At 42.9% G+C, this 15547-nt stretch overlaps 1 protein-coding gene across 1 annotated transcript in view; it reads right to left on the bottom strand.

Annotated features, from left to right (window-relative positions):
• PLK1 (polo like kinase 1) overlaps positions 1 to 15547 on the bottom strand; it is a 592954-nt gene that overhangs the window by 426558 nt on the left and 150849 nt on the right. The gene's annotated exons all lie outside the window — the stretch shown is intronic.

The raw sequence follows: 15547 nt of genomic DNA, 5'->3' as shown, positions 1-15547 counted from the left end.
AAACACTAGACACAAGGCACAACAGCGAAATGAAAGGTGTACAAGCTCTGAACTGTAGTCTTCTCACAAAAAGAAATCCATTTTTAGCCCTGACAAGGAAGTCAAAGATAGCCTCATAAAAAATTATGAAAATGTATATAACGTGGCACCCAGAACAGTAAGGAACTGGTGAAATATGGCTATAAAACATTTAAGACATCAAAGCAAGCATATGAAATGCCATTAGTAGGTGACACAGCTAACAGTGCAGAATTAAATTTTTATAAGAATGTGTCAACTTACATTCTTATAGTCAATCACATATCAAAGTCTATCTGGAAACGCATTTCCGACTCTGCAACAGCTGCAGTGTAACAGCTGCATTACTCCACCACACTTCCTTTTACAATACCTTCCAAACAATGTTAACCTATTTATCAGACAAACACAAGGAGATGGGTGCACTTCTCCCCAAATACAGCTTTCTGACTCTCTCCAAGTGCTACACCAATACATGGATTATTTTGTACTAAGCAAATGTACCCAGAACTAGCCAAAGAAACTAGTCAGTGGTGGGTACAGATTCACAAGGTATTCACCATAAGAGAAGACCTGGTAGCAGTATTTGTAACCAGGCTTAGCTTTAGACTCATTCTACTACTGTTTCAAGTTGTCAATGCTGTCTTTGAATAAGGAGCAATACTGACTACCGTGATGGTGGTGCTGCGGTAGCGATGTCGCCTCACAGTAAGACGCTGTCCGGTTCAATTCTCAGCTAGAGCGTCTTCTGCGTGGAGACATGCATGAATGGGCGTACCTTTGTTGAAGGTTGTGCATCAGGGCTGGTAACGCGGCATGTAAAAAACTACCACCAATCATTAGTGGACCGGAGTTCCGCTGTGGCGACCCCTAACCGGGAAAAGCCAAAAGACACAACTGACAATTTCTTCAGAATCTTTTAGGAAAATAGTCAATATGAAAGCATTACTGTTGTGCGGTAAACCACATTAAATTAACAATATCACATGACTAAATTGTAAGAATACCACATGCTCCTACTGAAAATGAGGACCACAACTGCAGCCTTCAGCAATGAGATTAATAAAATTAACATAAATAAGAAATATGGAATACAAAGTTTTATCTTGCTACAGAGTACTCCCTAAACTCCAAGCTAGGGCAATCTGAGTTTATATACACAAAAAGCAGGGATGTGTGGAGAAAGTACAGTTGTGTACACTTACCATAAATGTAGCTGTTGGAGTGTATTCACTGTTGCAGTCATCACATTTGGGTTATCTGCTTGCAGTAGCCCTCAGTCGGCCTGATTATCAAAGTCTTGGGTCCTGCGTCAGGTGCCATCTCATCTTCCATGACGTCAGGGTATAAAGCATGCAGCAGATGCCATTACATCAGTTTTTCTTGCCCCAGATGTCAGGTGCCACCCTAATGGCAAACAATTATATCTATCTATATATCTATCTATATATCTATATATCTATCTCTATATCTATATATCTATCTATCTCTATCTATATCTCTATCTATATCTATATCTATATATATATCTATCTATATCTATATATATATCTATCTATCTATATCTATATATATCTATATATATATATATATATAATGCATATCTATATACATCTATAATGTATATCAATATCTATATATCTATATCTAATCTGTACATATATCTATATAACTATACACAAGGTTATACCTCCAACAAAAAAGCAAATACACCAAAAAGCTTTTAAGCATGGTAGAAGAGAATAGAGGTATAGCCAAAAAGTCAAGGGGCTGGTGGGAGGGTAACCAGGACTGCAAAAGTGAATACACACTAACATCTACATTTATGGTAAGTGTACACAACTGTACTTTGTTCTTAGTTTCACTGTTGCAGTCATCACATTTGGGTAGATTCCCAAAGCTAAGGATGGGAGGAGGAATTTAGATAGCATTAGGACCAGCTATAACGCCCTTCAAGACTATAGTCGCAAAGCCAGCTCTGGATTTAGAGAAAATTGGCAAATGGTAATGCTTAGTGAAAGTATGTACAGAACTCCAGGTAGCAGCTTCTAGGATGTCCTTTGTAGGGACACCTCTGAGAAAAGCTGTAGAGGTAGATGCAGCCTTGGTTGAATGTGGTCTAATCCCCTGTGGGATAGGTTTTCCATGGTGCTTATAGCAGAAATGAATGGAATGGCCTATCCATTTAGAAATGATTTGTTTTGAAATAGCCTTGCCCTCTGCAGCAAATGCCACCAGCAGTTCAGATTTCCTTTGAGGTTTAGCCATGTCCAAGTAAAATCCAAGTTGCCTGTGCACATCTAAGGAATGCAGTATCCGTTCCCCTTTGTTCTGAGGGTTAGAAAAGAAGGTTGGCAAATAAAAGGACTGATTAAGAGCCACACTGGATATTACCTTGGGCATGGAGGGATTGGTCCTGAGGGACACCCTGTCCGCATGAAAAATGATGAAAGGCTCCACTGCCATAAGGGCCTGTAATTCAGATACCTTTCATGCTGAAGTGATTGCTAAAAGGAAGGCTGTTTTCCAAGAAAGGAATTTTAACTCTGCACTTGCTGTATCAAAAGGAGGAAGAGTGCGTTTCTCCAATACAAAGTTAAGGTCCCAGGCTGGAGTAAACTCTCCTGGGTGGTCTTAAGTTTTTGACCCCTCTGAGGAACTGCTTGAGCAGTGGATGAGAGAAGAGGGGTGGTTCTGTGTTGTAATGAGCTGAAATGGCTGAGGTATGAATTTTGATGGAAGAAAAAGAAAGGCTCTTGTGAAGCATCTCAGTTAAATATTGAAGAATCTGAGGTAAATTGGGCAGCTGCACCCATCCCTTGAGTTTGGTTCCAGGCACAGAATTCCTTCCATTTTTCAGCATAAGATTTTCTAGTACTAGGCCTCCTTGCCTCCAAAATAACATCCACCACTTGTTTACTGAAGGATGGTAACGGAGAGATTAGGTAATTAGCCAGGCTGCCAGGTTCAGGGTTTGAAGCGGAGGGTGCAGAATCTCGCTCTCCTGCTGTGACAGTAGGGTAGGGGTCTGAAGCAGGTGCCATAGAGCCAGCAGTGACACTGTGCAAGAGGGGGTACCAGTGTTGACGTGGCCAGTCTGGTACAATCAGTATTGTACTTGATTTGTCCTATTTATTATTTAGTAGTACTCTGGAGAGGAGAGGCAGGAGGAGGAAAGGCATAAAATGATAGATTTTTCTGGCTGAAGGACAGAGCATCCACTTTCCAAGCTTGTTTGTGGGGAGTCCTTGTGCAGAATTTATCCAATTGGCAGTTCTGGTGGGAGGCAAACAGGTCTATATCCGGGCTCCCCCATTTGTTTATCAACAAGTCTTTGGTTCCAGTTTGCACTTGTGTGGGTCCATGAGATTTCTGCTTAGTTCATCTGCCAATGTATTTAGTTTTCCTGGCAGCAATTGAGCCTGTAGATGCACTTGGGTAGCTCAAGGCTGTGTTCCACAGAGCCATGGCTAGTCTGCAGAGGGGGGTATGAATGGGTACCCCCCCCCCCGCTTGTTTATGTACCACATAACAGTGGTGTCAGTCTTTCCCATTAATTGTCCTGGAAGAATGTGGTCCTTGAAGACTGTCTGAGCATCCTGTATAGCTAACATTTCTTTTTGATTGATATGCAGGTGTATTTGACTTGGGTTCCATTTGCCCTGACTGCACTTCCCTGCCAGGTGAGCCCCCCATGCATAGCCTGATGAGTCTGTTAGGGTTTGGGCGGCAGGGGGTAGAGTGAATGGTAGTTCTTTGTTTTGGTAACAAGCCTCCACCCACCAAAGGAACTCTAACTGTATGCAATGAATAAGAATCATTGGTTTCTAGATCCTGAGAATGTTGACACCATAGGCTTTTTAGATACCATTGTAGTTTCCTCATATGCAGTCTTGCATATGGAATTAGTAGAATGCAGGAGGCCGTGAAACCAAAGGCTTGCAGTATTTGCCTTGCAGATAGCAGGGTTTTTGTGGCCATTAGTTTGAAGTAAGTTGTCACATTGTTTCTCTGGCGTGAGGAAAGCCATCTGGGAAGTTCTGTTCAAGCTTGCTCCCAGGAATATAATTTGCTGACAGGGTACAAGATGTGATTTCTTTTCATTTATGTTGTACCCCACACAAGTTAACACCTTTTGTACAAATGCCAGATGATTCAAAAGTATGTCCTGGCTTTCTGCACGACTTAGACAATCGTCCAGGTATGGGTATATCTGAATATTTCTTTACCTGCAAAATGCAATGACTGGAGCTAGGCACTTTGTGAATACCCTGGGCGCAGTAGATAAGCCAAAGGGCAGTGCAGAGAACTGATGGCACATGTAGCCTGCTTTGAAGCGTAGGTATCTTCTGCAAGACTCCCTGATTGGGATGTGCATTTAGGCTTCCTTTAAATCCAGTGTTGCCAACCAGGCATCATTGCCTAGCATAGGAAGCAACTGAAGGATTAGCAACTTTAATTTTGGAACCACCAAAAAGGTGTTTAGGATAGAAAGGTCCAGGATATGACACCATGATTAGTCTTTTCTGGGTACCAGGAAAAGCCTTGAGTAGAAACAGTGTCCCTTCTGGTACAGTTTGAATAGCCTTTAAGCTTAAGAGAGTACTTGCTTCTGAAACTCTGCCTACTGATTTGGGGGTAGATCTGGCCACCCGTTTGGGGTTGGAAACGTGTGGAAGTGAAATCTGTAACCTTGGGGAAACTATATTTAAAACTCATTTGTCCTGGCTAATGAGTTCCCAGTTTTTTGCTTGCAGAGCAATCTTTCCCCCTAAAGGAGCAGTCACTTGAGAAGTGCTTGGAAGTTTTAAAGTCAAGTCATTGAGACAGCTTACCATGGGGGGGGGGGGGGGTCTTATTACTCCCTGATTTGGAAGAGGGAGCCCCTCACTGCTTAGTCCTGTGCATACCCTGGGACTGAAGCCTGGGTATTCTGCTGGTTCTGGGTTTGGATGGAGACTGCCTTGAAGAGGCAAAAAAGGACCAATTCTTAGAGGGCCAATGCCTACTACATCTTGGAGGCTGTACTTGCAGGAAATCTTTAACAGTTTGCATAGATTTAGCATTTTCCTCCATCTTAAGAACTTCTTCAGCTTTGTTGCCAAACAGGTGGTCCTGGTTTAAGGGAGCATCCAGCAATTTAGTTTTAACATGATCTGGCAAAGATTACGCCTGAAGCCAAGCATGCTTTCTAATACAGACCCGGTGACAGCAGCCCTGCAAGATGCCTCTAGTGAATCAAAACCACATTGCAAAGTATGTTTTCCAAACTGTTCAGCTGAATGCATTAAATCTTGTAAATCCTTATTTTTAGCAGTCAGGAATAAACATCATTTTCAGTTTAAGAAATCCAATAACATGCTGCTGATACTTTAACATATGAAACTGGCAATTTAAGGCCCTGATGGCCAAGATTGCAGAGGTGTATACCTTCTTAACCCATCTATCCAAAGCCCTGGAATCTCTATCAGAGGAAGTAGGATTTTTGGCAGTAGTAGCCTTAATGCCCTTGGGTCCCTGTGAAATGGTATCAGGATCTGCAGTAGGATTTTTAAAAAGGAGCTTGTGAGAGTCAGGAACCCTGTAATATCCATCAGGTTTTCTGGGAGCAGGAGGTAAAGATTCAGGGGCCAAGCTAGATTCCGAAAAGGCATCAACAATGTCTAGCACAGGAGGAATAGCTAAAAGCCTGTGTTGGGGCAGGAATAAGAAATCCCTAAGCCTCTTTTCAGAATCAGAGTAATCCTGGCTTGCCAGTGAAAATGCTCCTTAAGAGTATGCAAGGTTTCACCAAAAGAAAAATCCTCTGGGGGAGAAGCAGAGGGAATAGAGTCCTCTGCATCAGAATCCTCATAGGTAGATAAGGGTAAATCCTGGTCATCAGAGGAAACAGAATTTTCAGAATCCTGGTCAGAAGTGTCATAAGCAAATTCGGTCCTAGGTCTCTTAGGAGGGGGAAGGTTGGCTTCCCCTGATTAAAGAAATAAGGTCTTCAGCCATTCTTTTTTTTTTTAGGCAGAGAGGCCTGACCATGCGGTCTGGGCATCGGTTTTCTAGGCATGGTTCGAGATTTAGGACTTGAAGAAGATGGCATCGGTTTAATAAGCAAGTCAGTAGGCCTGAATACACCCTCAAAAGCCGGTACCTGCACAGCAGCTCCGGACCCATCCAAGGTAGGGACATCCACAGGTTCCACGGTTGAAGCATCTCGCAGCATACTGGACTCCGAATGGGTCTCAGTAGAGGCCTGCAAATCTGAAGTAGCAGGCATCAGGGGCTGCGAAAGCACCAGGAGTACCGGCGAACTGACGACTAGATTAGAAGCGCCGTCGGCAGTTTTGGACCTAGGTGGCCTGTCTATCTTTGTGTTTTTTTGGAATGTCGGTAGTCAGGTGGCTTACTGAAGACATATCTGGATAATTGAACAGATTACCAAAATATTTAAAAGCAAAAATATACCGACTAATAGTTCGTGGTTTAAATAAGGCACAAAACTGACAGCGAGGTACGTCGTGGTCAGGGCCTAGGCAAGGAATACAGTACGAATGAAAATCTTTGAGGTATTTGCTTTTCACAAAAAATATAACTATTGACTTTTACTGACATCTGTTTAGACTAGAGCAAGAAAAAAAATTTCCCCAACGGGGTACTTCGCTTTAGTTGAAGACTTCGGTTCTGAATCTAAAAAAACTAAAATTTCAGGATTCGGCCGACCGGCATTTGCAAACTGCTTCTGCTTCAAGCACCGCACGTCAAGAAAGACCAATGTAATGGTGTCTGCTGCATGTTTTACCCCCTGACTACTAGCCATCATGGAAGATGAGACAGCAACTGACGCAGGACCCAAGACTTTGATAATCAGGCTGACTGAGGGCTACTGCTAGCAAACAACCCAAATGTGATGACTGCAACAGTGAAACACTAAGAACATCGGCAAAACTCTGCACAAAATCAAAAAATACACCCAAAACACTAATGGCAATACAGCAAGCTTTGATGATCCCTTTTTATTTTTTTCAGTCGCATGACTTGCGATTAGGTCCAATTTCCTACGGTATGGAACAAAATAATAAGCTACAAATAAAAGCAAAAATTTAAAAAATCCATACTTGTCCAATACAGTGCATCAAATAATTTTCTTTTCGATATACTGGTACAGTAAGGACCTCAAACAGCCATAATTTCTTCATGCATATTTCTGGAACAGTATTCATAATGTTAGGACAAACCCCATCCAAGCAGTTCCAACATCAACTCAGGATAATATCCCTTGATGCATTTGGCCCTGCTTCTAGGTTAGCATCTTCCACACACAACTTCTGAAATGTAAAAAATGCTTCATCAGTCCTGCTGCCAGTGTATCACCATGTTTTAATCATGCCCACCTTATTCTCCATCCCTGAGTAGACAGTCACGCTGTCCCTCTGCCTGTGTAGCACCATACTTTAATCATGCCCTCCTCACTCCCACTAATGAGTTGGGCAGCCACCCATAACACTGCAAATAATGACTTGTGCGTAAACCATGAAGGATAATGCCAAGCGCACTTCCCTGGTCCATATGCTGCACATGTCCTCTGTAGGTGCTGGCACCCTCCATCCAGGATGAGTCAACTACCACTAACCCGTATTTCATACTCCCTCTGTCGCAGACTAACATCTGACCAAGTCACACAAGCAAGCAGAAACTGAAAATATGGACCAGATGTAGCAGTGCCATGAGCCAAAGACTGGGCCCGACATTGTGTGTAGTACTGGTCATATTATAAAAAGGTAGGTTATCTAACTTGCTCAGTTAGGTTTTTTATGCTCCTTGGTATTTTCCATGCATCTGAGCTGCCTACGAACCACTGTAGTCAGTATCTCTTCACTTTTTTCTCTCCCCAACGTTTAAGACTGGCAGATAAACATTTGTACAAAAGACATAGCACACTGGAGATTAAAGATGAAAAAATGAATTTTCTTGTCAGTACCACTGCTGGCATTTATAAGAGGCTTAGCGCAAGTTTAAAAGAAAAAAAGTTCCTTCAGTGAAGGTTAGGTCCAAGGAAACAGCTAGGTAAGAGTGCATCTGGAGTCGCTTCTTTATGAGGTGTAGTAAAAAAAACAAAAAACAAAAATAAATGGTTTATTCAAAGTACATTAGTAAAACCCTGCTATAAATATTAAAACAGACTACTGTAACATGCTCCAGCAATCTCCACAAAATTTCTTGCTCCATTACACAGCTATATCTTGATGAACAAGATACGTACCTCCAATCATCTCCTATTCCAGGCATTATAAAACTATCTTTAGGCTAGCAACAGGTTAATTTCTTCCCACTGCCAAACTTCTAGGCAAAGCATTTTATCTACAGCCGAGTTTTCATGACTACATGAAATGGTCAGATTCAGGATGCATCTTGGAATAACCACTCTCCTCTTTGGAGAAGTCCAGGAATACTGAAGCAAGTGCTGAGTCTAACTCTGTACAGAAGTCTGTCACAAAACATCTGACCCAATCAGCCCCTCTAAAGCATCTGAACCCAATCAGCCCCTCTAAGACTACTAAACTTTTGTCACTTATCCAGCACAAGCTGGCTAGTTTCTAAGACACATGTTACCTCCAACACATTTTCCAGATCCAGTATTTATTGTACCAAACATTAAAGCATTTTAACTCCAAATGTAGAAACTTTTCCTTAAACTACTTTGAGCAAGTAATTTTCATGATCTTGCAAACCATACAAGAAAAGCTTAAATATACTATCACAAAACTACAGACTTCTAACTGAGAAAACTAGAGAGCTTCTACACGAACTAAATGTAAACGTCTCGCCAAGCAGCAGCTGTTCTCAGTCTGCACTAGTGCAACAACTCCAGCACTCGCAGATTCACTTCTACTTTGGCCATGTTTAACTCGCTGATTTACACTACTACACACATTTTATATACCTAGCTCTACACACACATTTTATATATATATATATATATATATATATATATATATATATATATATATATATATATATATATATATATATATATATACATACACACAGACACACACACACACACGTATAGCCCTTGCTAAAGATGATCACAAACTCGTATCCTGTCTATTCCTCAACCTTTCTAAGGCTTTTCACACAGACACATGGCTTCTTAGTAAACTTGTAGACCTAAACTTCTCCTCTGATACAGTTAGTCCCATTGTACTGACTGCAGCTTATCTACCCCTCTCTCAGTAAGAACTGGTGTTCCCCAAGGTTCCATTCTTGGACCTCTACACAATATCTTCACCAACTTACTTCACTCCTCTTGTCCTCAATCTAACATTGTCCAATACGCAGATGACTCTACAGTCATAACTATTGATAATTCCCCCTTAGAACTCCGAACAAATACCCAGGCATCTTTCAACTCAGTGGAGACATGGCTCACTAATCAGCTTATCCTGAACCCCAAGAAAAGAAAAATTACTACTCTACCTAAACCTGCAAGCCACAAACATTTCTTCTTAATAAGGTCCCTAAACAATACTGAGATAAGAAGTCGAACTAACACAAAACTACTTGGCATTACACCATTGATGACCAACTAAAATTCGATCTTCACATTAACAATTGTATTAAAAAAAACACCAAAAGCTAGGACTTCTGTACAGGAACAGCAAATTCCTAACTACTGAAGCTAGGATCTCTCTTACCCATGCCTACCTTCTACCATGCTTAACCTATTCTCACAAATCTATACTCCTCCCTACTTACCAAATTAGAATCAACCTACCACAAAATAGATTTGCAGTTCAACAAACCCATAAATCTCCACTCTCTCTCCCTAAAATACCTGAACTGACCCGAAATACCTCACCTGTTCCTACAATCTCAACTCCAAATCATGCACTCCCATCCTATATCAACCTGATTTTTGCCCAAGTCCATCTTCTCTGATCTCTCTCTACTCCCCTACCAGACTTCTCCAAAGCTCAGCCCAAGACCTACTAAAAATCCATAAACCCAAATCAACACAAGGTGAAACTTGTATAGCTACCATCCCTCTATTGCATGGAACAAACTCCCACTAGAAATAAAGACCCTGACTCACCCCAAAAAGCTTAAGCTAGCAACCAAAGACCACTTTAAAAAAACACTGGTCCTGCCATTGTACTCACCTGCCCTGATCATTGCCTACCTTTATAGTATAGTCTAACTTACTACAGCTTACCATTAACTACTTAATCCTATGTAACTTGCAAAGCTTCTTCTATACTCTGCTCCCTGAAATTCTTATGCAACCTTTTAAGTTTCTGCTACTCCGCATACAAAACCTTGTATTTACTCAAATCTCTTTTTAAACCTAAAGATACAACTTATTCTACTTTAACATTCTCCTTTTTGTTTACATGAGTTTTAGCTGTCAATATACATGTATGTAGCTTACATATTTTAACTACCAAAATCCTCTGCTATTTTTATTGAAATGTATATGTACTGCTATTTTTAATTGCATTGTATATCTTTGGAGCTTTTCTACCCAAGCCTCTGCCGAAAAAAGTACAGTTTTGTACCTACCATAAATGTAGATGTTCGAGTGCTAATACAGCTGCAGTCATAACAGATGTGTTCTCCTGCCGTCAGGCGGGTCCTCGGTCGGCCGAATTCCAAAGTCTAGGCCCGGCGTCGGTTGTCGTCGCTTCTTCCCTGACGTCAGTGCGACAGGGGGTATAAAAGAACAAGCAGACGCCATTTTCTTCAGTTTTTCTTGCCCCAGATGTCAGGTGCCCCCAGAAGGAAGGCAATACATAAATTTGTGTAATAAAGCAATGCCATATAATCAAAATACAGTAGTTGCAAGCAAATACACCATAAATGAATACCCCAATCAGGTTGTATGAGGAAGTGTTAGCCAAAAGGCCTGTCCCAAGAGGGGAAGGAGGGAGGGAAACCTGGACTGCAGCTGTATTAGCACTCGAACATCTACATTTATGGTAGGTACAAAACTGTACTATGTTCATCGTGCATACACAGCTGCAGTCATAACAGATGGGTAGAATCCCAAAGCTAAGAAAGGGGTGGTAGGCACTAGGTGGAACTAGGAGGAGCCAGGATGCCCTGCAAGACTGCAGTGGCAAAGCCTGCTCTAGTTTCGGAGTATAATGGTAGGTGGTAGTGCTTGGAGAAGGTATGTACAGAACTCCAAGTGGCTACTTCCAAAATATCTTTGGCAGGAACTCCTCTGAGGAAAGCTGCAGAGGTAGCTGTGGCCCTTGTGGAGTGAGATCTGATGCCTGCAGGAACAGTTTTACCATGAAAAGAACAAAAGCGTATGCAGTGGGCTATCCATTTTGAAATTGTCTGTTTGGAAATTGGCTTCCCTTGAGCTCCTATAGCATAGGACACAAAGAGCTGTTCTGATTTTCGGAAAGGCTTTGTTCTGTCCAAATAATAACACAGCTGTCTGTGGATGTCCAAGGAATGTAGTAGTCTCTCCCCTTTGTTTTGAGGATTAGGGTAAAAGGTAGGTGAGTGTATAGCCTGATTCAAAGCTACCCTGGATACCACCTTTGGCATAAAGGACGGGTTGGTTCTTAAGGAAACTCTGTCCTGATGGAAGATAAAAGGCTGCACAGCCATGAGGACTTGTAGTTCCGATACCCTACGAGCTGAGATGATAGCCAGAAGGAAAGCTGTTTTCCAGGACAAATATTGCAAATCTGTTGAGGCAGCTGGCTCAAAAGGAGGCAAGGTCAGCTTTTCTAGAATGAAATTGAGGTCCCAAGCAGGTATTGGCCATTTCCTTGGGGGTTTTATATTCATAGCCCCTCTGAGGAACTGTCTTAAGAGGGGGTGAGAGAATAAAGGTGGATCAGTGTTGTATTCTGCAGAAATGGTTGAGGCATGGATTTTGATGGAGAAGAATGAAAGTCCACTGCTTAGCAGCTCAGCTAGATACTGTAATATTTGAGGTAAATTCAGTTTTCCAGGATTCTGGCCCTTTTTCTCATTCCAGGCACAAAACAGTTTCCATTTTGCGGAGTAAGCTTTTCTAGTAGACGGCCTTCCGGCCTCCAAAATGACATCCTGCACCTCCTTGGAGAGTAGTGTCTGTTGTGATGTTAAGGAATCTTCCATGCGGCCAGATTGAGTGTTTTCAGCTGACTGTGAAGAGTTTTGAAGCTGTGCTGAGTCAGGCATTCGAGGTAGGGTCCATGGAGGGGAATGAGTCAGGCTCCTCAGGAGTGGGTACCAGTGCTGTCTTGGCCAGTCTGGAGCAATGAGAATCATCTTTGGTCTGTCTGCTCTGGTTTTTAATAGAACTTTGGGCAGCAGAGGAAGAGGTGGAAAGGCATAAACTGTCATTGTTGTCCAACTGAAAGAGAGCGTCCACTCTCCAGGCCTTTGGATGAAAAGTCCTTGAGCAGAATTTTGTCAATTGGTGATTTTTGTGGGAGGCAAAGAGATCTAGGTCTGGCCTTCCCCATGCTTGAATTATCTCTGTAAAAACTTGGATGCAACTTCCATCCGTGTGGATCGGTCATATTTCTGCTTAGGTTGTCTGCCAGCGTGTTTTCCTTGCCTGGCAAGTACTGTGCTTGAAGTTAGATTTATAATTCCAGAGCCATGTTCCAAAGTGACAAGGCCCGCCTGCATAGGGGGTATGAATGGGTTCCTCCCTGTTTATGTACCACATTACAGTGGTGTTGTCTGTCCTTATCAATAGTTGACCTGGATGCAGAAGGTCTTTGAAAGCTATAATAGCATTTATTACTGCTAGCATTTCTTTTTGATTGATGTGAAGGTGCTTTTCTTTTTGGGACTATTTGCCCTGAATGCACCGATCTCTCATGTGCGCCCCCCAGGCGTAGTCCGAGGCATCTGTTGTGATGACTTGATTTGCTTGAGGCTTGCAGAATGGGAGACCCGTGTTTGTTTGGCATGCTTGAGCCCACCACAGAAATTCCTTTTGAAGATATGGAATTAGTGGTATTATTGTTTCCAAACTGTGGCTGTGTTGAGACCATAGGTTTTTCAGGTACCATTGACGTTTCCTCATATGCAGCTTTGCGCATGGGATTAGTAGGATGCAAGATGCCATGAATCCCAGAGCCTGCAGGATTTTCCTTGCAGTCAGCCTGGTGAAATTTGCTAGTGTTCTGAAGTATTGAGTTAGTTGCCCCTGCTTCTCTGGTGTGAGGTAGGCCATCTGGGTGTTTGTGTCCAAGTTGGCACCCAGGAAAATTTTCTGAGAGGGTATTAGCCTTGATTGATTTCTTTTTGTTGACTATGTATCCCAGAGAATTCAACAACATTATTACAAAAGCCAGACGTTTCAGAAGTATGTGCTTGCTGTCCGCTTGGATCAGGCAGTCGTCCAAATATGGGTATATTTGTATCCTTTGAAGTCTGCAGTAGGCAATTACTGATGCCAGGCATTTCGTGAATACTCTGGGCGCAGTAGATAAGCCAAAGGGCAATGCAGAGAATTGATAATGGGTTGAACCTGCAAGAAGTCTGAGGTATCTTCTGCAATTTTGTCTGATTGGGACATGCAGGTATGCCTCCTTGAGGTCCAATGTTACCAGCCAAGACTCCTTGCCCAGCATAGGAAGAAGCTGCTGTAATGTGAGCATCTTGAATTTTGGTACGAGTAAAAATGTGTTTAGGATAGATAGGTCCAAAATAGGCCTCCAATCTTTTCCCTTCCTTGGTACCAGGAATAGTCTGGAATAAAAACCTTGACCTTGTTCGTGAGTAGGTACCTCTTGAATAGCTTTCATGTCCATGAGATCGGAAATTTGTCTTTGTGCCTCTGCCCTTTGATTGTGTGGCAGGTTTGGCATGCCTCTCATTTTTGGAAGGGTGTGAAAATGGAATCTGTAGCCTCTGTTTATAAAGTCCAGGATCCATTTGTCTTGTGACAATATGCCTTTTTGAAAATAGTGCCAGTTTTCCGCCTAAGGGTGCTGCCATTTGAGCCTTGCTTGGCATTCAAAGGGGAAAGTCATTGAGCTTGCTTTCTGAATGGCTGCGAACTATCCTCACCACCTCTTTGGGTAGGAGCTTGCCATTGTCTGCCTCTAAACTATCCTTGAGATTGCCCTCTGCCCCTCGGGCGCCTGTATCTACCTCTTTGGGGTCTGTCCGTGGCTGGAAAGGACCAATTTTTGGAAGGCCAATTTCTACTGAAACGTGGAGGTTGTACCTGTAGAAAATCTTTCACTGTTTGCATTGATTTAGCCTTTTCCTCCATTTTAATACCTCCTCAGCTTTAACACCAAATAATACATCCTTTTGTATAGGGGCATCTAGTAATTTAGCTTTGACATGATCTGGTAAGGTTTGCTCCTTGAGCCAGGCATGTCTACGTATGACTGATCCTGTAACAGCAGCTCTACTTGAGGCCTCTAGAGCATCAAAACCACATTGCAAGGTATGTTTACCCACTTGTTCTGCACTATGCATCAAATCCTGCAACTCCTTCAAGTCTGGTTGTTCAGGTTGACATGTTGCTTCTCAACTGTGATAACAGAAACTGTTGGTACTTTAGCATATGGAACCGGCAGTTTAATGCCCTCATGGTTAAGGTGGCCGAGGTATATACCTTTTTTCCCCACCTTTCTAAGGATCTGGAATCTCTCTCGGAAGGTAATGGATTTTTAGCAGTGGAGGCCTTAATTCCCTTGGGGCCCTGTGAGATAGTTTCTGGGTCAGCCGCATGGCTTTTGTACAAAAATTGGTGCGAGTCAGGAACCCGGTAGTACCGGTCAGGCTTGACTGGGGCTGGAGGTAAGGAATCCGGGTTAAGGCAGGCCTCCGAGTACACATCATCTAGTATGTCTAAGACTAGAAGTATAGCCAGAGGCCTGTGCTGAGGTAGCAAGAGAAAATCCCTAAGCCTTTCCTTGGAATCCGAGTACTCTTGGCCTTCCCAGTGGAAGTGTTCCCTTAAGGTATGCAAGGTTTCCCCAAATGAGTAATCCTCTGGGGGGGGGGGGGGGGGGACAGAGGGAATGGACTCCTCTGCATCAGAATCTTCAAAAGGGGAGTAAGAATGTTCCTGTTCAGAGTGCTCTGAAATAATGGAGGCCTGGTCAGAGGGGGATTCTTCCTCCACTCTGGGCCTTTTGTCCCGGGGGGGGTTTGAGAACCCCTGAGTAATTAAATCCTCAGCCATTTTAAGCATCTGTTTTTTAGGCATGGGGCCTGGAGAAGGGCCCTGTGTAGCTTGTCTCTTAGAATGCATGGCTGCTTTAGACTTGGTGAAAGAAAGCCTTGATGGAAAAAGAAGAGGAAGGTCTGAAGACACCTTGAGAGGAGGCAGACCTGTCTACATTTTGAGATTCACCATCAAGAGTGGCTTTGGTATCTGTAGTCGGGGTGTAGGCCGAGGAGCCTGCGACCTCGGGCACAAAGACACCGCCAATGAAGTGTCGTCGGTAGGCAGGGGCTGCATAGGCGCCTCACTGAGAACCGGACTACCTGTAGTCGGCTTTGGCGTGGTGTCTGTAGAGGCCGCGGACCTCGTGTGTCGGTCCTTATCTTTGCG

The sequence above is a fragment of the Protopterus annectens genome, chromosome 12.part0, assembly GCF_019279795.1.
Source record: "Protopterus annectens isolate FY-2018-M chromosome 12.part0, PAN1.0, whole genome shotgun sequence".
Lineage (NCBI taxonomy): Eukaryota > Metazoa > Chordata > Ceratodontiformes > Protopteridae > Protopterus > Protopterus annectens.
The sequence above is the reverse complement of the archived record's forward strand: the minus strand, read 5'-3'. Positions and strand labels throughout refer to the sequence as shown.